Source organism: Mauremys mutica, chromosome 6 (assembly GCF_020497125.1).
Source record: "Mauremys mutica isolate MM-2020 ecotype Southern chromosome 6, ASM2049712v1, whole genome shotgun sequence".
NCBI classification, from domain to species: Eukaryota; Metazoa; Chordata; order Testudines; family Geoemydidae; genus Mauremys; species Mauremys mutica.
The window spans coordinates 50,819,862-50,843,398 of record NC_059077.1 but is presented as its reverse complement, the minus strand read 5'-3'; the positions used below and the strand labels follow the sequence as shown (position 1 = coordinate 50,843,398).

Sequence of the window (23,537 nt, the reverse complement as noted above, 5' to 3'; positions counted from 1 at the left end):
AAGGCTAGTTAAAAGGAGATGTGTATTTTAGTTAATTTTCTAGATCTTCTTCATCCCACTTTGATAGGAGCCAAAAAGAAGTATTCTAAATCATGCTGTTTAATTCAACAGAAAGATTTTCCTGAGGGTTGGAAGCTTCAGATTTAAAAAGGGATGGACTTCTAAATTTGATGTTTTTAAGTCCAATATTTGGTCCACTTTCCATTTCATATAATTTACTGGAAAACAGTCCGCACACTTCTAACTTAAATTTCACATGATGTTATGATCATCATATTGATATTGGTTACCTTTTAAGCATGTATAGTTACAGGCTAGAAGACTTGTATTGATAACCAAGTCCTACATGAATCATTAATAGTAAACCTCACACTGTAGAAAGGGATAGTTCCTAAACTGTCGGTAATGTCTCTGGAATTTATTAAAAACTGTATGAAAGGAGTCCCACCCTATTACACTTAGCCAATATGCAGATTTTAGCAAAAGAACAGCTTTTACTTTAATTATGCAGCAAATGTATGCCTCAAAGGTCTCCAATTAATATGTCAGTAGTAGTTCATCAGCAAAAGGCTGATCAATAGGAGTCATGAATATTTATCATCAAAAGAGTAACTAGACCATGAACTCTGCTGTCATGTTCTCATCCAATAAATGAGACTCCATGATCTAGAACAGTAGAAAAGTTAAATAGAAGTTCGGGGATTCATTTAACTCATTCGGCATTAGTGGAATTAGTGTTTGTGTAAGAAGAAGCTATACTCCAAACTTTGTGTTTTGCTTTGTGGATTAAGGCACAGTGTGGTTCTTCTGAAGATTCCATGTCTTGATGCAATTGCAAGGCAATGGCTAAACGGTGAGAAGGTTAACTCTGTGGGCCTGGCTTGACAGAGCTGTGTTAATGCTAGCCTGGTGGGCTCAGAACAAGTATCAGGCTACTGACAGAGGAGAGATTAAATTCAGTACCATGTGCAAATGTTGAACAATATTGTCAAATAGTTTGACAGAGTGGACATGGTTAAAATTCAGCTGCACAGGAAAAGAGGGTCCGTGGTAAAAGGTTATCAGGCAACCGACTTAGCAGCCAAGATGCAGCAGTAACTGGACCGCCCTGGCTGTGGGAGACCTCTTTGAAAGCCACATGGTAGTAGTTCTCACTCGAGGCAATTGCAACGAGCTAAAGCAAGGCAGTTGCAAAGCATTCAAAATCAGGATTTGGAATTAGGACTGCTTTGGTAGCCAGTCTGCAGCCAGGAAGTGAAAGGAAAAGGTGAGGATCTAGTAATAGAGCAAGGACTCTTATGTGCAAAAACAGAAGATGGTTTGGTATGGATTGTACCATGGAATATGAGAAAACATCTGCTGCTGTAGGTGCATGGGCCCAGTGTGGGTGGTCACCCCAAACAGGCAGAAGCCAAAGACAGGTTGGCAAAAATGTGGTGGTGGCCCTAATGGGAAAAGGACCTGACGGAACATCTTAATGCTTGTATGGTTTGTGTCTAGACATAATCCATCTAACAACATGGAAGGGTTTTTATGAGACAGGTACCCAGGAGTCCACGGGAATGAATTCAAATTCACTGTACTGGGGAGTTGCCATTAGCACCAAGAGGTAACAAATACATGCTGGTAATTGTGGATGCTTTTTCACATTGGGTGGAAGCTTTCACTATGAAAAATATGACTGCCCTAACTACAGCAGAACAATTGATGTATAATCTGTCTGCAGATGTGGAGTTCCTAATGTAATTGACTCAGACAGTGGTAGTAGATTTGTGGTGTCAGTCATTAAAGAAATGACATCCTGCTAGACACTGATCAGAAGTTTCACATTCCCTATCATCCAGTGGCAGCATGACAAGTTGAGCAAACTAATAGGACCATCAAATCCAAATTAAGAAAAGGGATGAATGTAACAGGCAGCTATTAAGAGCTAGGGAATACAGATCCAAGGCTTTTCCCCTTGCAAGGCCTTAATAAAAAGACCAATGAGATTGTGGAAGAATATAGTTAACCCAGTTGCAGCCCATCTGGCTACTGTAGCCCTATCAGAGGCCTGAGTACAGAAATTGCAAAGGCAAATTTTGCAAGTGCAAAAAAGTGTGATGGGAAAAATAAGGTGGAAGTACAGAAGACCAAGGCATGGTTCAATTCCAAAGAAGACCTGATTGAGCATCAAGTGGAATTGAAATCATGATTGAAGGTCAGGCTCCTTACCGCATTTTCCTGAAGGTGAGGTGGTACGGTCCATACTTGGTATTGGACAGACTTGGCCTCTTTGTATACTTGCTAGACTCAGGAAATAAAGACAAAGCTGGGTTAATGGAAGTTAGCTCAAGGCACATAAAAATATGTAAAGAAAGAAGCAAAAAATAGTTTCTTTCCATTTTGTTTTGTAAATTTGCTTCCATGCAGTGGTCATAGTTTCCAATGTTGGGGGCAATCTTGTGTTTTAGGGTAGTAGTATATCTGTACAGAATCTGCAAAGCTATTCATGTCATTCTCCCTATCCATTTAAGAGGGCAGAGATGTCAGTGTGCTGCTAAGGCAGACAATAAGTGTTTACCTGGTCTCATGGCGAAACCCTACAGCACCATGCTTATGGTCATAAAAGCAAGAATTAATCTACCATGCTATGCATGGGTGTCGGAGGCGTACTATGCAGAGTTTTAGGCCTGGTCTACGCTAGGACTTTAATTTGAATTTAGCAGCGTTAATTCAAATTAACCGTGCACCCGTCCACACCAGGAAGCCATTTAATTCGACATAGAGGGCTCTTTAGTTCGAATTCTGTACTCCTCCCCGATGAGGGGAGTAGCGCTAAATTCGACATTGCTATGTCGAATTAGGCTATGTGTGGACGGAAATCGACCTTAGTAGCTCCGGGAGCTATCCCGCAGTGCACCACTCTGTTGACGCTCTGGACAGCAGTCCGAGCTTGGATGCTCTGACCAGCCACACAGGAAATGCTCTGGGAGGGAGAACCTCTCTCAGTACCAGCGCTCACACAGCGAACGGGAGGAGAGGTGGCGTCAAGAGGACCAGCAGGCGACTCAAACTAATTGGACTAATTAGGGACTAATGAGGGAGCAAACAGACACGCTCAGGCGCCTTGTCGATGTTCTGCAGGACCGCAGGCAGGAGGACAGAGCACCCCTGCACTGTATCTGCAACCACCCTTCCCCGCCACAAAATCCAATACCCCCCTCACCCAAAATAACAAGAAGGAGGGGCGCCAGGGGCCGTGAAAACTGTCACTGCACCCCAGCAAAGTGCTCAATTACCCAAAAGCTCTCAGTCCATAAATTTTGAAAAGTCCTTCCCTTTCTGGCTCACCCAAGCCCAAATCCCAGTTTCATCCCCCAACTGTGTTGTTGAGTATTAAAAGTAGTTTGCTGTTAATTACTGTTTCTGTCATGTTTCTTTGCAGAAGACTTTGTGTGAATGGGGGGGGCGTTGTAATTGCATAGGAGATTCACCATTACCAGGATACAGACATGGGGGCAGGATCAACAGCAGGTCACACACAGAGTGCAGTCACTAGGCACCCTGGTCAGTCTGTGAGGTGTTTTTAATGTTCTGTTCATAGGCGGGAGGTGCCCTGCTCAAGGTATATTTGGAGGTGGGTCTCTCCCCCGGCCCTGCCTGGATCGGGCCCTGGCCCCTGCGGGTCTCCCCCCGCCCCGCCAATTCCCTGCCTGGAGCAGGTCCCAGCCCCCACCTGCCACCCCTCCCCCGGTGTGTCATCTCCCCTCCCCCCCCCACCGCGCTGCGTCCCTGCCTGACAGTAGAGCGGTTACCCGCAGAAATGCTGTCTGCTGCCCCAGGGTCCTAGCGCCTGCCATCCACACATGGCAAGGCAGGCTGCCCTTACCCTGCCCTTCTACCATAGCCCTGAACCTCTACAATGCCCCAAACCCTCAGCCCCAGCCAGAGCCCTCATCCCCCTACACCTCCTCCCCCTTCCCACACACCCCTCACCCCTTCCTACGCCCCCACCCCCAACCCAGAGCCTGCACCCAAACTCCGTCCCAAACCCTGCACCCCTCACCCCTTCCTGCACACCCACCTGTAACCGTCCTCCCCCCAGAGACCGCTGTAGGAGCAGCAGCCTATCATTCCTGGAGTCTAGAAGCGGTCTCTACATCACTGCACACCCTACCCACCACAGTCTGCATCCCTGTTTCAACCCTTTAACGCGAAGTCATTAGTAAAGAAAAGGTTGTTAATTAACAATGCTCCATTAACTTTATTTTTACACGGGTGTTGGAAGGGGGGAAACGTGGTGAACGGGGTATGTAACCGCAGAAAAAAGTCAACAGTAACTGAAACAGGGGCAGGTTCAGCGTGTCTGTAAAGAAACAGAACAGTCACAGGTTACCCTGCTCGCTGAGGAACCTAGTTTTCAAAGCCTCCCGGATGCACACCGCTTCCCGCTGGGCTCTTCTAATCACATGGATGTCTGGCTGAGCATAATCAGCAGCCAGGCAATTTGCCTCAACCTCCCATCCCGCCATAAAGGTCTCCCCCTTGCTCTCACAGAGATTGTGGAGCACACAGCAAGCTGCAATAACAATGGGGATATTGGTTTCACTGAGATCCGAGCGAGTCAGTAAGCTCCTCTATCTCCCTTTGAGACGTCCGAAAGCACGTTGAATGATGACAGTTACCCAAGACCACCCTCGACACATTTTTCCCCCCAGCATGCATTGTGGGGAAATCCCAGAATTCAAATGGGCAGCGGGGACTGCGGGAACTGTGGGATAGCTTCCCACAGTGCACCGCTTCCAGTGTCGACGCTTGCCCCGTTAGTGTGGACTCACAAATTCGACTTTGTAAGGTCGATTTCAAAAATTCGAATTAACTTAAATCGAACTAATCTGGTAGTGTAGACATACCCTTAGAGGGAGACCCTAACTTTTGTGCCACAAAAACCCTAAAACAAAGAAACAAACAAAACATACATTGGCAACCATACTGAGTGGCACAAGAGTTGGGGTCTCTTTATAAAATTCTGCCAGCATTCAAAACTAAACCTCAAAATTAACTCCTTAACTAATACATTCAAGCAAGCCATGAAGAAAGGAGAGGGGATTAGTATTTTAACCCTGCAGCCAAAACCCTTAACTATCCGTAATATGCACTCTGTTACACAAACTTTAAAATAAATTAATGGTCAGGAATGTTAAACAGCACACTGATCTAGACCACGCTAGTGGAAAAGGGAATTTATAATAACAGTGGATAAAATAAGCCTGGAACCTGAAATGTGGAAAAGAGTAGGTTCTGCATGGACAGTATGTAGATGGAGCATGTTGTACAGGGATTGATTCCTACAAAGTAACCAAACCAATCCCAAAGCATGTAATGTAATGTAATGCAACATGTGTAGGTTTTCTGTGTAACTTTGGGTCTGTGAAGTACCCTGCATCCACCCCCTGTGTTTGAGTCTTACCAACTCAGCATACCTATGCTATATGCCAGATAAAGATACTTGAGTAACATAATCTGGAGTTGAACTAAATTTGTAGGAAGCCAAGTAGAAAGAGGTCTTAGAGAAAATACCAACAAACTGAAATATGGACCTCAGGATTTAGTCGAATAGCACCAGCAGGACTGTGGAAAGAAACCTACTAAAAAACAATAGTGGGTGATTCTTACTTGGCTTAATACTGCATTTTAGGCTCTGACTATTTATTCAGGATTACACACTAAATATTTGTCTAATAAAATTAGACATCAAAGTGTACTTAAGATAGCAACTCTTGTATTATATGTGGACTCTTAAATATAGAATGCTTTCATCGAGCATAATACAAGAACTAGGGGTCACCAAATGAAATTAATAGGCAGCAGATTTAAAACAAATAAAAGGAAGTTCTTCTTCACGCAGCGCACAGTCAACTTGTGGGACTCCTTACCTGAGGAGGTTGTGAAGGCTAGGACTATAACAATCTTTAAAAGGGAACTGGATAAATTCATGGTGGCTAAGTCCATAAATGGCTATTAGCCAGAATGGGTAAGAATGGTGTCCCTAGCCTCTGTTCGTCAGAGGATGGAGATGGATGGCAGGAGAGAGATCACTTGATCATTGCCTGTTAGGTTCACTCCCTCTGTGGCACCTGGCATTGGCCACTGTCAGTAGACAGATACTGGGCTAGATGGACCTTTGGTCTGACCCAGTGCGGCCATTCTTATGTTCTTATGAGCAACAGACATGTTAATAAGTGATGTTAGCTTAAGTTGTTTTCATGGTAAATAATGGAAAATCTGTTTTATAACGTTCTGTCTACACTAATAGAACAGCAACCACTATTCTTTCACAGAACGACATTTTCCTTTGTTTCATCTTTGTTTCTTTCTAAAAGCTGCTTTGATATAAAGGAAAACAAAATCTCAATTTTGAAATGAAAAGTTGTAACATTTAATTTCAAAATGGCCATGGCGGGGGGATGGGGAGGGATGGATCTATTCACCAAATTCTATCAGAATTCATGAATAGTTTTCATGCTCCAAAAAGCGCATTATTTGGTGAATTTACTGTTTGTTCGGGGGTGGGGGTGGGCGGGAAATCTCAGTTTTACCGATGTATAATTTGTGACATTTTACCCAGGGTCTGATCTGGACTGTTGAACAGCTGTGTCCCCTCAATTCTCCAACCTAGGGTACCTTTTACACTACTTTGCTGTGAGAGCAACCACTCCTGCATGTAAATTACTCCCAGCTATACAGTCTGAGTGCTATGGACAGCCACTCTTGAATTACATTGCGGAACACCAGCAAATTCCCAGTCCTAGACTTTCCCCCAGAAATGTGCATCTGATACTGTCCAGCCCTTTCCTGGACAACACAAGCTCATATAAATTCTGTCATCTTATTAATAGAAAATTATATGCACAAATTTTGTCATCTCAAATGGAGTTTCCCAAACACTTCAAGCACTGATATCTCTTTTAGCCAAAATCCTTTGCAATACTAAGTTTTATGAACTTATGAAAAATTAGGACTCTAATCTCCTACTTTCCTGTGTAGGAACTTAATTGCAAGTTCGTTACAATTCAAATTAAAAATCTGTCAAAATTAGTCCAGCATAAGAAGTTAAATTAAAATGACCCCATTCCAAGATACATAACAGCTTCTAAAACTATTAAAATTTCTAGAAGATCACACACTTAGTTTTATCTCAGATTTCTTTAATGTTTAATATTATCCTGCTAAATCAATTACACTAGATGATTGATTTTGCAATCAAGATACACTCCAGAAGCTGACATTCTGTCATTCATGTTAACCAGAATCCAATCAATATTTCTGAGACACCCTGACCTTTTGCTCATGTAAATAATTGGTATGTAAATTATAAAAGAACAGTATTAATTTTACTGATTTCATATGCCATGTTTGATTGCAATATTACATATTACATACTCCACTGGCAAAACTGGGGACGAAGATATCCTAAATAACATCAATGCCAGACAGTCAAGGATTATAATGAAAATCAGGGATGGATTTGGATGGAAAACCCAGATCCCTCAGATGTAGTTCTGATATCTTCACTGAAATGTTCAAGGAGTAAGGAACTATTAAATATTCCTGATATATTAGTACATGGCAGTCTCCCTCTCTCGTATTGTATAGTGTTTTTCTACATATATGAAGGTCTAGATTTCAGATGCCTTACTCACACTGGTGAGAAGTTACCCACATGAAGTCAATCTGGTGAGCAACAGCAGCAAAATTAGACTCTGAGTCAGTATTGAGTCAGGCTCTGACTCAGCATAGCTGTAGTGGGCATTACACTGCATGTCATAATTCAGATGAGAACAAAGTTAATTTCTCTACTGTCTTGGCATCTTTATGGTTGAAAGTTGTTATGTAAATATAAATATTTACCATTCATCAGAAGCAAGCATAATTAGAGTTTATTATACTTCACTTTTATGACTCCGAATGACAAAGTTCTGTCAGCCTATCTGAATGCACCTTTTAAAACAGAGGGATAGTGATCTGCACTACTGAGTCAACATTCATCATAAAACATTTACACTATCAACATCATTAATTAATCATTTGAATGAGAGATAATAATACAGGGCAAATAGCAGCTGCTTGGAAAACAAATGTCTTGATATTTATTGTGTCTAATGCTTCAGCTTTGCTTTAGTATTTGCAGTAGAACACCATTACCCTGTAATCATATACTATAACACTGTCTATACCTCTTAATCTTATTCAAAGGAGAAACTGAGTTATTCAGAGGCACAGCTGTAGAAAATCCATCTATTTCACAATTTTGAGGTCTTTCCCTGGTTTTTGATTTGCTCTGAAGAATCCAAGACTTTATTTTAAAACTGTATTTTTCTCTCTTCTGGCTAGGAAGATTACCTTTCTGTATGTAAATGAATGCAGTGAATGAGTTACTGCCTGCCACTAGACAGACTGAAACAAGAGAGAGGCCCGCCCTGAAAAAGTCAAGTGAAAATTATGAATCCCCCTGAAACCTGGGGATGTTCAGATTTGGGTTTTGGCTGGGATGTAGTTTATATTCTTAGGGTCTTAAGGGGAAATGCTTACAACAATACAAAAATGCCCTGCACTGCTAGAAAACCAGACTGGGTTCAAAGTCTGGGTTACCACCTCCATAGGTGCTGACTTTCTAATGTGCTGGGGGGGTGCTCCCCCCGGCTTCACCTCAGGCCCTGCCCCCACTCCACCCCTTTCCCCAAGTCCACACTCCGACCTCACCTCTTCCTGCCTCTGCCCTGGTCCATCCCCCCTCCTCCACCCCGGGGACATGCCCTGGTCTTGCTGTCCCCATCCCCCCCAAGTGCCTCCTGCTCAGTGTGGAACAGCTGGTCCATGGTGGCTGGGAAGCACTGGGAGGGATGGGGAGGCACTGACAAGGGGGCTGCCATTGTGTGCTAAGCACCCACCATTTTTTTTCTGTGGGTGCTGCAACCCTGGAGCACCCATGGGCCACAGGGCTCCTGGGTGCACACAACCATGTTGGCCAATTGCACTGGCCCACAGGGCCCCCCAAATCACAGGGCCCAGAGTGATCACATGCACCTAGGCATGACTGGCAGTTCTGGAAGTGACGCATTCGTCACTTCCACCCCAGACCGCGCCACCCCAGGGACAACCAGGGCCCTGGGCTTGGGGCCCGGCATTGCTGTCAGCGGGCCTGAATAAGGTGTTCTGTCACTGCCTGCCTTGTAATTTTGAATGCCCTAATGCTATTCTGCTGTAGCTCAGAGCTCTGACACCAGTAGCCAGCCTGCACACATGAAGGTCTCACCCTGGCTTCTACCTGCATAGTTCCTGCTTGCAGGGTGACCCCAATAGCCCTTCTGATCCTGAGTCTCCCTAAATCCATCCCCTGAGTTCTTAACTACCAGACTCTTGGACTTTTCTCTTATGGTTCTTCACCCCCAAAGAAGTGAAGCCTGCCCTCAGTTATCCGTCCACTTGGGGCTGCACGCTCCACCCCGATTGCACAACAGACACCTGCTTGGGGTAAAAATAAACAAAATGTTTATTTAAGATAAACATCAGATTCAAAGATGAAATAGTAAGAAAAAGCAAACACATAAGTTACAGAGAAAATAACTTTAAAGACACAACCTCAGGCTTTACACTTCCATATTAGCTAAATTCCTTTCCCTGATACAAGCTCCCTATTTTCTCTTAACAGTTTCTCAGCATGCCCTTTATCATAGAGGTGATCCCAGTGATTTATGGACAGCAGCTTGCTTAGATGCTGGCCCTTCATTTCTGGAGAGCCTTCACTTCAAACCCCTTCCCTTTTAACAGCATTTGAAGTTTTTTCCCCTCTCTCTCAGACTGTGGTAATTCATGGTTACACAGAATAGGGGAAACATTCTCCTCCCTTAGTTTTCCAAGACTGGGGTTTTCTTCTCAGTTTGAAATGTCTTCCCATTAATTGTAATGACTATCAGATTTATTTATACACAGTAACATTGTATGCATAGGCCATTTGATTCAATTGCTTATTCTTTGGGTTCAGACCCCCTGTCCTCTGATTCAGGGTGTCTGGACCCTGATTGTCACACCCTCCCCATTGTTAAGTTACTAAGGCTATGGCTACACTAGAGAGCTTACAGCTGCAATGACCTGATCAAAGAAAAGGTGCTTGTATACCAGAAAGTGACACTGACTCTTAATTGTCTAGTTTCCCTGCCCAAACTGATTGCAATGTAAAAAGTAAACAGCATATATGGTGAAAAGTAAATCACATTTTTAGTAAGCTCAAGTTTCACGTAGAGAGGGTTTCTTGTTTTAAGAAATCTTATTTTGCCTTTAACCTTGTATATAGATTGAACAGGAATATTAATATCACTCCAATACACATGCTGTGGAATAAAACAGTCTTAATATAAAATAATAATGTAAATGTAAAATTCAATAAAACCTCAAAACTGTTCCCTCCGGTAATTGCTTATATAACTGCTTGCTTAGATAAGGAGTGAAGAAGAGCAAATAGCACTCATTCAATCAGGAACTTTCAGAACTTTGCTGAACCAAAATAATTGGTTGCAAACTTGGTTGGAAATGTTTGACATTGATGAGGTGGACCTTATGAGAGCTGACTGGAAGGAAGAACATTCATTATAGTATTTTCCTAGAATAGAAGCCTCAAAGAGGAAATAAAATGCAGTACACAAGCTCTAGTAGTCAGATCATCAGAAGTAGTTTAAGATGACTGAAAGGACATCCATCAAACTTGACAAGATGGAACACAGAAGAAGTTGACTCCATTCATAGAGTTTTAGGAAGTTGAGCCAGTAATGCCTTATGTAAAAGTGTTGAGAGACCAATGAGTACTTCAGTGGGTTATATCAATCCAACCATTCAGAGCAAGAAACCTCACAGTAGACTGATATTGCATAGGAGTACTTGTGGCACCTTCGAGACTAACAAATTTATTTGAGCATAAGCTTTTGTGGGCTAAAACCCACTTCATCGGATGCATGCAGTGGAAAATGCAGTAGGAAGATATATGCATCCGATGAAGTGGGTTTTAGCCCACAAAAGCTTATGCTCAAATAAATTTGTTAGTCTCTAAGATGCCACAAGTACTCCTGTTCTTTTTGCAGATACAGATTAACACAGCTGCTACTCTGAAACCTGATATTGCATAGTCTACCTCTACATGAAGATTTTTGTCCTATTCCCTAATAGTTAAAGATTGGTTTAAGACCTGAAACATGACATTATTTTTTTTAGCAGTATAACTATTGTAACACTGAATATTCTTGTTATTCATATAAATGCTCATCCCCTTTTTGAATCTTGCTAAGTTTTTGGCGCTGGCAACAAGTTTCAAAGTCAAATAATGTGTTGTATGAAGAGGTATTTCCTTTTATGAGTTTTGTACTAGCTATCTTTCAATTTCTTTGAATGTCCCATGTTCTTGTATTATGAGACTGGAAGAAGAGAAGCTTCTGAGCTACCAACTCTATATCATTTATAATTTTGTATACGTCTATAATGTCCCTTCTTATTCATCTCCTTTCTGAGGTAAACAATCCCAATATTTTCAGTCTCTCTTCAAATGGCACTTTTTTCATGCCTCTAATCATTCTCATTGCCCTCCTCTAAGGCTCCTCCAGTTCTGCAATATCAGTTTTGTGATGGTGACCAGATTGCACACAATATTCCAGAGGCAACACAATTGATTTCTGTAATGGACTGACAATATTTTTCCATTCCTTATACATGTTACTATCTTGTTTGTCCTTTTGGCCACAGCTGCACATTGAGTTGAGGTCTTCACTAGCTGTCTATCATGGAGCCCAAGTCCCTTTCCTGAAGTGATACAGTTAATTTAGATGCCATTAAAGTGTATGAGTACTTCATCTTTTCCCCCTGCAACGTGCATGACTTTGCATTATCCATAGTGACCTCACAATAGGGCATAAGTGGGACTTAAATGGTGCTTTGGCCTTGCATGGGTCCTCTACAGATGAGTGAATTTCATCCTAGGTGCAAGCTGGCTAAACCACAGGTTGACTGAAATAACAAACTCTCTTGTTGCTATAGTGTAAGTGAGAACACCTTTCTACAACTGGAAGACATTATTTTCCTGCAGAACAAGATACCTTTACCATTTAAAATTATATTTTTATGTGCAGGTTTGCACATGACACTAAACTGGGAGGAGTGGTAGATACGCTGGAGGGTAGGGATAGCATACAGAGGGACCTAGACAAATTAGAGGATTGGGCCAAAAGAAATCTGATGAGGTTCAACAAGGACAAGGGCAGAGTCCTGCATTTAGGGCAGAAGAATCCCATGCAGTGGAGGGCAACAAAAACGATTAGGGGGCTGGAGCACATGACTTATGAGGAGAGGCTGAGGGAATTGGGATTATTTAGTCTGAAGAAGAGAAGAATGAGGGGGGATTTGATAGCTGCTTTCAACTACCTGAAGGGGGGTTCCAAAGAGGATGGATCTAGACAGTTCTCAGTGGTAGCAGATGACAGAACAAGCAGCAATGGTTTCAAGTTGCAGTGGGGGAGGTCTAGGTTGGATATTAGGAAACACTATTTCACTAGGAGGGTGGTGAAGCACTGGAATGGGTTACCTAGGGAGGTGGTGGAATCTCCTTCCTTAGAGGTTTTTAAGGTCAGGCTTGACAAAGCCCTGGCTGGGATGGGGATTGGTCCTGCTTTGAACAGAGTGTTGGACTAGATGACCTCCTGAGGTCCCTTCCAACCCTTATATTCTATGATTCTATATGCAGACTGTTGTTAGAATTAGCAGCAGCAGAATTAGAGAACTTTCCAAGCTCTACATACAACATGAATTGTATAGAATAGATATGGAACAATGTCTGCTTCATACTTTATTTCATACTTTACTTTCAGTCTGAGCCAAATCCTATATTGACGTGTAATGCAAGTCTGGTTAGACAAAGAATGCAGAGTGGGCCACTGATAACTTTGGAGAATGGAATTCAAGTGTCCATATAATAAAAAAGTGATATATTGAATTAAAAAATTGCCTCCTCTTTAAATTCCGTAACAGTTAAAATCTCAGTCTAACCTCAATATTTGTCTTATAAGGTAGTGTAAGGATTAAAATATAGTGCTTCTGCAATGGATTTTCTCATAAGAGGAGTAGTTATTTATTTTCCTAAATGCATTATGGAAAAATACTAAGTGTTTTTCTTACCACTATTACATAGAAACATGTTTACAAAACTATCAAAAAGTTAATCCCTTTCAGAATATATTCAGTATTGTGTATATTCTTTAAAAAGGAGTAGAGGCCTATCACTTTATCTGAACTGCAAATAGATCCTAATATCATAGCTATTTAGTAATGAACGGTACAAAGACGGTTTAGTAATTTGAGAGGTCCTGTTTCTTTAGGATTTCAGATTTCCAGCATTTTGATTTTGGATTTTTTTAATGTTTCATGCTTAAATAGATGAATTCTTTTATTATATTATAATGGACATGAGGCTGCACTCCTCACTCCCACAAACCTGTCATTTACTTCAGTAGGAGATTCCCTGGATAAGGATTACAAAAAGGAGCCCAATTTTCTGTATATGTTAATGCTCTTTCTTTATCACTTAATACTGTGTTCTTATCATACAGTATGTACTGTGTACATATTTTCAATTTTCTTCAACATTATATATTCAAACAAGCAAAAACTATTAGCTATGGCATCAGTGTGATTTTATTTTTTGTGGTTTTTTTCAATTTCTGCTTTAAGCTTTCAGTAAACACGTTTATTTCAATTCTCCTCCAAAAAGTGGTGGTTTGGTTTGGTTTTGAAAGAGTGAAAAAGTCATTCTCTTATAGATCAATGCAGTCATTTCCTTCCCTCTCTGGGACTTTGAGAGTGGAAGGAAATACTTATTGCTGAGTGCTCTGTTTGGTATATTTTAACAGACTCAGGGTTCAGAAGGCTTTCTGAAAATGTATCTATTGGACATTTTATTTTTTGTAATAGGCTTAGCCTTCTCTATTTGAAGGCTGTCTGCTACTTGAAAGCTCCCAGTGCTTTCTCAACAATAATTTGGCATTGAGAGACTAGAAAGAAAATCACCCTCTGGACTGAATTAAAAAATGAGTTGTTTCTTAGCACAGGTCTGTTAATAATGTTTCTGTTACCAAGTGATTATAGGGATATTAATTCTTAGAAACGATTCAGGTTTGGCAGTGTGTCACATAATATATTCTTTGTATCCCTGGCACTGCCTCTTCCATACAATTATAGGCCTGCATAGTGCTTATTACTAGGAGCAGTCCTGTTGGCTCCTGATTGTTGTAAAGTACTCTTCCAAATGCCTTAATAAACTTTCTTTTCAGTGCAGCCTGAAGCATTAAGCCACATGAATATTTGCAATATTCCCATACGTATTTGCATGACACAGGTTTTCACTATTTTGTGGGACCCAGAGAATAATTGAAATACAGGACTAGAATGGACTTCAGGTGATCCCAATTCCCCCCACCCCACCACTGATGAAGGATTAAGTATACATAGACCATCCCTAACAGGTCTTTGTCTAACCTGTTCTTAAAAACCTTCAATGACTGGGATTCCACAACCTCCCTAGGTAACCTGTTCCAGTGCTTAATTTTCCTTAGACTCAGAAATGTTTTCCTAATATCTCTCATGCATCAAACTATCCCAATTATTTTTCATCCAACCCTTGGAGAACATGGAGAACAATTGATCGCTGTCCTCTTTATAACAACCTTTTAACATATTTGCAGATTGCTATTGTATCTCTCCCTCCCTCTCCCCCAGCCTTCTCCTATCTAGAGTAAACATATGCAGGTCTTTCAACCTTTCCTCATAAGTCAGGTTTTCTAAACCTCTTATCTTTTTTGTTACTCTCCTTTGGACTTTCTTCAGTTTGTTCACATATTTCTTAGTGTGGTGCCCAAAATTCAAGATTCCAGCTATGGTCTCGCCAGTGCAGAGTAGAGTGGAACAGTTACCTCCCCTGTCTTACATACAACATTTTTCATACCCTCCTGTATATATAGCTAATGTGGTTACATAGATCCATTCATAAATATACAAGTGCTCAGTCTTGAGTAAAGTGCCTCAAGGAGATGCTCTGAAAGGTTCACACACACATGATGCAAAGAGAATGAAAACTGTAACATTTATGAACATTTATACAAAGCAAAGATCATACAGCAAAGGAAATGTGAAATGAGATAAAAAGATAATATACAGAAATCATACTATTAAATCTGTCTAAGAAGTTAACCTTGCTCTTCAAAAGTTTGGTTGCAGAAAAAGATAAAAGACAGTTCTATACAGGGTGGGGAGAAGTAGGACCAGACGATCTGATGCTATACATAGCCTCATCAGTTCTTCTTATGCTTTCCCCATTCGTCTTGCCCATTGTGAGGTTGAGTTGTGGAATCATATGGCTACTTCAAACTAGGGTGATTTAGCCTTCGTAAAGACACTCCACAGCCTCAAAAGGAAGATTCATTCCCTGAACTCTGAGCTACTGTGAAGATTCAAGCACTCATCTTGCTATTCAGGCAGGGATTGAGACCCTGAACTTGGCTCTTAGAGTAGTTCTACCCATCTAAGGTTCTTTTCTGGCCACCCATCACTGTAGTGTGCGAGCACCTCATTATCTTTAATGTATGTAACCTCCCAACACTCTTGTGAAGTAGGGAAGTGTTGTTATTCCCATGTATAGATAGGAAACTGAGACACAGAAAGAGTAAGTAAGTGACTTGCCCAAGGTCACACAGGAAGTCTAAGTGGAGCAGGGAACTGAACTTAGATCTCTTAGATCCTAGGCTAATATCCTAACCAATGGGTAATCCTGCCTCTCTAGTTATTCAATATTTTTACCAAATGGCAATGAGTGGCATAGTGAGACTGATCCATATATGTAGAAATATAGGTATTATGATAAAGTGGATATTGTTATTTAGAGTACCCCTTTTCTTTCAAATGTTTATTGTTTGGTTTTAAGTTATTGACACCATAATATCTACAGAAATGGGACTAAGTGTGCATGCAGGAGAGGATATGGAATGAAACTTCTATGCATATGTTCCAGGTCGTGCAGATTTATGTGTGCAGTTACCTACTATGACATGCTGATTCTTGCACTGGCATATTGAACCCTCTTAAAATGATGTGAGTAATTTATCTGTTAATGTTTGGAGTTTGAACAATCCCCTTTAAGCCCCCAAGCAATTTAGGCAGAGATGAAGAGATACTCTTTATGCTTGAGACCCAGAGAACAAAAGAGGTGCAAAATTCGGAGGTGCTTTTTAAAAAAAAGAGATCCAAAAAGCTTTTCATTACCCTGGGTCCTTTTCTGCATTGCAAACTGCTACTTACTCAAGCAAGTAATCCTACTGAGCTCAACAGGTTTGATAGCATGAATAAGTATTACTTCGTATGAGCAAAGGATGGAAAATCAGGCCCATCATGTGTGTGTGTGTGTGTGTGTGTGCTCACGCATGTGTGTGTAGTAGATGTTAATTATTCTAATAAATAAAAACAAGCTTGGGCAACACTTGAGGAAAACATAGCATTTGGATATAAAGCGCAATATGGAGAATTGAGATAATAGTCTAATGGTATGTATCAATCTGCATTACAGATATGATCCCTTTGTATTCATGAACTACCTCAGGAATGACTCATGGTGCTATCATGTTCTGTGCATTCACATTTGCATGTCAATACCCAAAATGTTCTACTAGCTCACAATTGCTCTGCAGCAGTCTCTTGTCAGAGGTTTAGGAAAACATTGAAATAAAATACAGACATATCTGTACTGAATTTGGGTTGTTTTTTACTGATATGTGTGGGGGCCAGATTTGTAGAATAATTTCCCCTCTTCTTCTTTTCAGTTCTTTGAGTGTGGCTGATATTATTACCTTAGTTTTGGCTACTTCCTGGTAATGCAGGAAGGTTGAGTCCTTATGTTCTTCCATAGCAACCAGTCCTGCAAACACTCATAACTGATTTTAGCACTTACTACCAGGAGTAAACCCAATATCTTTGCTGACTCCTGGTAGTCAGTACTATTCACAGAAATAAAGATTTGCAGGAATAGGCCGTTAGGGCTAAATTTTGGAAAGAGCTCATCACCTAGAAGCTCCCAGTGAGCTAAACTCTTCTGAAAATTGGCTATTAGTTAGGCATTAATTCCTGGAAAAACTCCATTGAAGTCTAGGCATGTTCTTGACTGGATAAGGAATGAGTAAAATGTAAGGCCTTGAGACTATGCCCCTCTGTAAAGGATTGACAGTGAGACCCAGGCATACAGGCAAGAATCTAGTACACCAATGATGATTTAAATTGCTGTTTGCCCAAGGATAACTGATAGATTTATAATCTTGTCAGATTTCAATTTATCCCTAGTACTAGTCACTAAGGCATCTGGTTCTGCAAGTGTATTCTATTTGATCCTTTCTTGCACTTAACAAAGGCTGTTTATGCATAAGAATCATTACTCTTATGCAGTTTTTAGAGTTTAATTAAAAGCACTATGCTTTTGTAATACAGCTATTTTTCAGCGTTAGAGAAATTGGTCTGCTATTCTGTACAGTGAAGTTCTTCTCCACTTTCCTTTCTCTAACATATTTTATGTTTATAGCAAAGCTACAGAGTAATATTACTGTAGAAGCAGCACATAAAATAGGAAGCAGAAGAAGATGGAAAGAATTTTAACCCCAGTTTGAAAGTCTGTTGCACCTCATTTGATTCTCACTTCACTAATCCAATACATTTAACACCAACAAAGACTGGCCTCATCCCACTTTTCAACAAATATTTAATAAGTGAATGATGTTCTACAATACTAGTATAATTCTTGGCCAAATGTTAGTCCAAGCTATGTCAACAAACTGGAGCAAAAGCCTTCAATTTCCCCATGGTATGTTGGATTTTGTAGCTGTAAATGCATAAGCCTATCCTGATGTGTCTCTCATTTGAGGCAGGTGCCAAATTGGGCTGACTCTGCGAAGCCCCGTTGCCATATACATGAGATCCAGTGTAGGGGGATGATGTCAGTGGAAGTCAGGCACTGGCTCCTTGTTAATCTGGCTCCTTGTTAATCATGAAGAATGAATGGGCTGCATGTAGCCCAAAATAACAGAACTGTTGATTAGAAAGAGACAACTGTCATCATGCTGAAGATTTCCTAAACTAAACTTCAGCCACATCTGGCTCTGTGTGCAGTCCATATTTGTCACAGGGAGGCTTCTTTGGCACCTTTGTTCGAGAACCCGCAAGGTAGGTCTGTCTTCCTCCCCAGCCTCATCTTCCTGAGCTGTGTTGCTCCCTTTAAAGCTTCCTCTCCAGTTGGAGCATGCTCTGCAGGTCTGGAGGACCAGGGCTACCTGGGCCCAGTGTTGGGTTTGTACATCCCATCACATGGTGTTGTGTCAGTCATGTATAGTGCAGTACATCCAGTGGTCCCAACTCATTAAAAAAGTGTAACAGCTATGTAAGTCTATAGACTACTTGAGGCGAGCTACTCTATAGGCTTGTGCCAGGGTGCTTGGTCAGTGGGGTGTATTTCATCTCCCAAGCCCACCTGCACCACTTCTGCACTGAGGCCAATTACAAGATAGAGTCCTGTACAGGAGAATTTGAATTCACCCACAATTCTTAGTGTTGTGGATCATTACTTGTAATAGTGACTGATAAAATTTTGATGCTTTAAGAACTTTTTATTCTCAGTGACAGACAAAATGATTTATAAAGTGCTTGTTATATAAATACCCAATTATTTTAAGAAGGTTCATAGGCAACTATGGGAATTGTTGCCCTGAAGGCATGCTTTTACAGTGTTAAATTACATGGTAAGTAACTTAATGAAACTAATATTTCCATCCCAGTGTATATTAAAAGCAATTAAAATGAGGTGGGGATTCTCTGCATAAAACTTTTAAAGTAGCAAATCTTATAAAACCAACAAAAAGTTCCAAGGAATGTTGTTCCAAGATCTGTTAAATGAAAAATTGCTTAGCTGGGAAATTGTTAATGATACATTTAAATGGGTAAATAAAAGATAAAGAAATATCTAAATATTCCAGATTGGGTTGGAATATAGAATAGAGAGAGAGGGTAGCTTCTTTTCAATTTGTAATAACCCATGCCTATAGTTATTAATTAGGCCTTGTACTAGGAGTGGATTTACAATGAAACAAACCGTGAGGTAGCACAGGGCCCCCAGTGATGGGGGGCCCCCAGAATGCAGGACAAATATCTGACAATCTGCTCCTGAGTCGAGCCCAGCTGGTGGTGTAGCAGGGCTTAGGCAGGCAGGCTGCCTGCATGCTGTGTCCAGTGGCCCCACGCCACACCCGGAAGCAGCTGGCTGTGGCATGTCTCTGCGCTCCCCTGGTGGGGGAGGAGGCAGCTCCGTGTGCTGCCCCCGCCTCGGGCAGCGCACAGAGACCCACTGCCTCCCTCCCCACAAGGAGCGCAGACAGACATATCAGCAGCAGGGCTAAGGCAGCTCCCTGCCCGCTCTGCCTCCCTCCCTCCACGGTGCTTCACTCCTGGAAGTGGCTGGCATGTCCCTGTGGCACCTAGCGAGGGATGTTTCTACGCACTGCCCCCACACCGAGTGCCAACTCTACAGCTCCCATTGGCTGGGAACTGTGGCCAATGGGAGCTGTGGGGGCAGCGCCTGAGGACAGTGGCGTGTGGAGACCCCCTGCCACCCGTCCTGCCGAGGAGCCGCTGCTGGAGGCGTGTGTGTGCCGGTCGCTTTGGGAGCCATGCCGTCCGAGGTAAGCGCCATCCCCTTGCCCCCCTCCCACACCCTCACCCACTCCCACACCCCTGCCTCAGCTCAGCTCACACTCAAACTTCCTCCCAGAGCCCGCATCCTTCACCTCTCCTTCCACACCCCAACTCCCTGCCCCACCCCAGAGCCTACACCCAAACTTCCTCCCAGATCGCACACCCCTCAGCCCTCCTCCCACACCCCAACCCTCTGCTCCAGCCCAGAACCCACATTCAGCACCTAAACTTCCTCCCAGAGCCCGCCCCCCACACCACCTCCTGCACCCTAACCCCCTGCCCCAGTCAAGGTACCTCACTTTATTTTCATTTACTTTCCATTACTTATAATATAGGAGGAGGAGGAAGAAAAAAAGAATGAAAAACGGAAGGCAGGGGAGATGAGAGTGTTCTTTTTCTTGTCTGGGTCCTGAGGGGGGGCCTCGAAAATGAAGCTGCCCACAGGGCCCCACTAACTCTAAATCCGCCGCTGCCTTGTACAGGTACAAAACACTTAATGGGGATTCACATAAATGCAGGGGCTTACCTGAGCAAATCTCACTGCAAGATCAGTTGTTCTTTGTAGGTCTTTAATAAAGCAGCAGGTGACAAAAAAACACCATTAAAATAGCAAAATGTGATTTTAAAACTACAAAGATTGTCAAGAGTTCATGAAAGCGATTTAAATATAAGATGTATGGTGATTAGGGCAAAGATTTCTGTGGCAACTGCTTCCTTTAGAATCTGATCCAAAGTACACTGGAGTCAATGGGAACTTATTGTGCACCTTAGAAGTTCCCACTTGACTTCTGAGGACTTAATTTTGTGACTTTAACTTTCTTTATATGTAACTTCTGGGTTGTTTTTTTAAAGGAGTGAGAGAAAAAAATATCTTTTGTGACTATAAAAATCATAGAATCATAGAATCTCAGGGTTGGAAGGGACCTCAGGAGGTCATCTAGTCCAACCCCCTGCTCAAAGCAGGATCAAACCCAACTAAATCATCCCAGCCAGGGCTTATACTAGACAAATAATTTTTTTAAAAGCACTACTGGGATTTCATATCCCATTCACCTATATCTATACAGAGGGAGCCCCTCATGGGCTGAAAAGCTATACACTTCGTAAAGTTTACACAAGGCCAAGCACTCTTCCATGTACTGGACTGATATGCAAACTTTACAAGATTCACAGAGATTGCCTAAATTTGCTCCTTGTGGCTCTTAAAATAAACTACAATCATCATTCTGCTCATGTACAAAGTGCAGTTTTCAAAGTCTCATGATTCAGCCACAAAAAATACAACACCCCACCCTCCTCAGTTTTTTAACCAGAATACTTTTAATGAGGACTTGTTCTTGATGAATGTCAGCTTTCTATCCCCAGCTGTTTTTAGCTAGAACACTCTTTAAAAACGTGGCTAGAATTCATCTTATATATAATGGTTATCTCCTGCTTCTCAGAAATGGCTGAAAATCTTTGGCTCAGACTTAAAAAAAATTAAGGAGAGACCAAACAGGGAAAATGTCATTATAGAAGATGGACAAAGTGGGTGAGGTAATATCTTTTATCAACTTCTGCTGGTGAGAGAGACAAGCTTTTGATTTATACAGAGCTCGTCGTCAAGTCTGGAAAAGGTATTCCCAGTAGCACAGAAAAATGCAAGGTGGAACAGATTGTTTAGCATAAATAGTTAGCACATATTGTAAGGGACCGTTCAAGGTAGAGCGGCCGGTTGACACCTGTTCAGTCATAGGACAAAAAGAGAGGGTTAGTGGATTACATATTGTTGTAATAAGCCATAAATTCAGTGTATCTGTTCGGTCCATGATTTTTAGTGTCTAGCAGAGTAATTAATTTAAGCTCCCAGGCTCATCTTTTGATAGTGTTGTGTGGGTTTCTTTTGAACATGAGGACTGATAGGTCAGATACAGAGTGATTGCTTCATGAAAAGTGTTCACCCACAGCTGCTAGGGCATTTCTGTATTTTATCATTTTCCTTTGTGAGTTCATTAGAGAGCCTAGTGATTGTCTGGTTTCACCCACATAGTTGTTATTGGGGCATTTAGTGCACTGGAGAAGATTTACCATGTTATGTTAGGCTATGTCTACACTTGCAGAGTTTTTGTGCTGTCAGTTTCACCAGTGATAGTGAACCGGTGAAAGAAAAGCACTGGTTTATGTACTCACTTACTTCCACAGGCGTCAGAGAGTGTTCACATTTGCAGCACTACCATCGCTGATGAGAGCAGTACACTGAGGGCAGCTATCCCACAGTGCAGCTCTCTCCATTTTGATGAAAGGTCTTGTGGGGATGGTGGGGGTGATCATGGGGCATCCTGGGGTCCCTGCACAGCCTCCTCTCCCAAACACTGATCAGCTCCAGTAACTGAGCATTGCTCCAAGCAGGGGATCATTTGCTCCATGGAACAGGCATTGACACCTGGCCAGATGATAAGTGAGCACTTGCCAAGAAAACAGGAAGGGGCGTTTCAAAGTTCCCGGGGCTTTACAGTGGGAGAGGTGGATGTCTGTCTACCTGGCATCAGAGCAGCAGAGCTGTTGGCCAGAGTGGTCGTCTAGGCACTGTGGGATATCCTGCGGAGGCTAAAAGCTCTGTAAATAGGAAGAATATGTCTTCACTTGCACAGCAACGCAAAAGCATCATTGGTAAGAGCTGTACGCCTCTCATGGAGGTGATTTTCTTTTTGCGGTGAAGCATCTGAGTTTCACTGTAAAAAGTCATTGGCAAGTGTAGACACTCCCATGTTTTTTGCGCAAAAAAAGGAACTTTTTTTCCTTTAAATATCAAATATAGACATGCCCTTAGATGTGTAGGATCCATGGATCTTCGAAGGTGTGTTTTGTAAGTCACCCAGTTTTGTAAGTCCCTTTGTAACTCTTTGCAGTCAAATTTGTGTTTAACTATCTTGAGTAATTTTGTGTTGTCTGCAAATGTTGCCACCTCATCATTTACCCCTTTTTCCAGATCATTTATCAATATGTTGAACAGCAGTGGTCCCAGTACAGATCTTTGGAGGACCCCCCTATTTACCTTTCTCCCTTGTAGAAACAGACCATTTATTCCTACCCTTTGTTTCCTGTTTTTTAACCACTTACAGATCTATGAGAGGACCTTGCCTCTTATCCCATGACAGCTTACTTTTCTTAAGAGCATTTGGTGTCAAAAGCATTCTGAAAGTCCAAGTACACTATAACTACGGGCTCACCCTTGTTCACATGCTTGTTGACACCTCAAAGAATTCTAATAGTTTGGTGAGGCATGATTCCCTCTACCAAAGCCATGTTGACTCTTCCCCAACATACTATGTTCATCTATGTGTCTGATAATTCTGTTCTTTTAGTTTCAACTAGTTTGCCTAGTAGTGAAATTGTCATGGTCACCTCTGGAGCCTTTTTAAAAAATTAGTGTTAGATTCGCCATCCTCCAGTCATCTGCCACAAAGGCCGATTTAAGTGATAGGTTACATACCACTGTTAGTAGTTCTGCAATTTCATATTTGAGTTCCTTCAGAACTCATGGGTGAATGCCATCTAGTCCTGGTGACTTATTACTGTTTAATTTATCAGTTTGTTCCAAAACCTCCTCTACTGACACCTCAATCTGGGACATTTCCTCAGATCTGTCACCTAAAAAGAATGGCCCACATGTGGGAATCTCCCTCACATCCTCTGCAGTGAAGGCCAATACAAAGAATTCATTTATCTTCTCTGCAATGGCTTTGTCTTCCTTGAATTCTCCT

At 41.8% G+C, this 23,537-nt stretch overlaps 1 protein-coding gene across 1 annotated transcript in view; it reads left to right on the top strand.

The window, feature by feature from the left end:
* Positions 1 to 23,537, top strand: part of EDIL3 (EGF like repeats and discoidin domains 3) — a 427,756-nt gene that overhangs the window by 199,351 nt on the left and 204,868 nt on the right. The gene's annotated exons all lie outside the window — the stretch shown is intronic.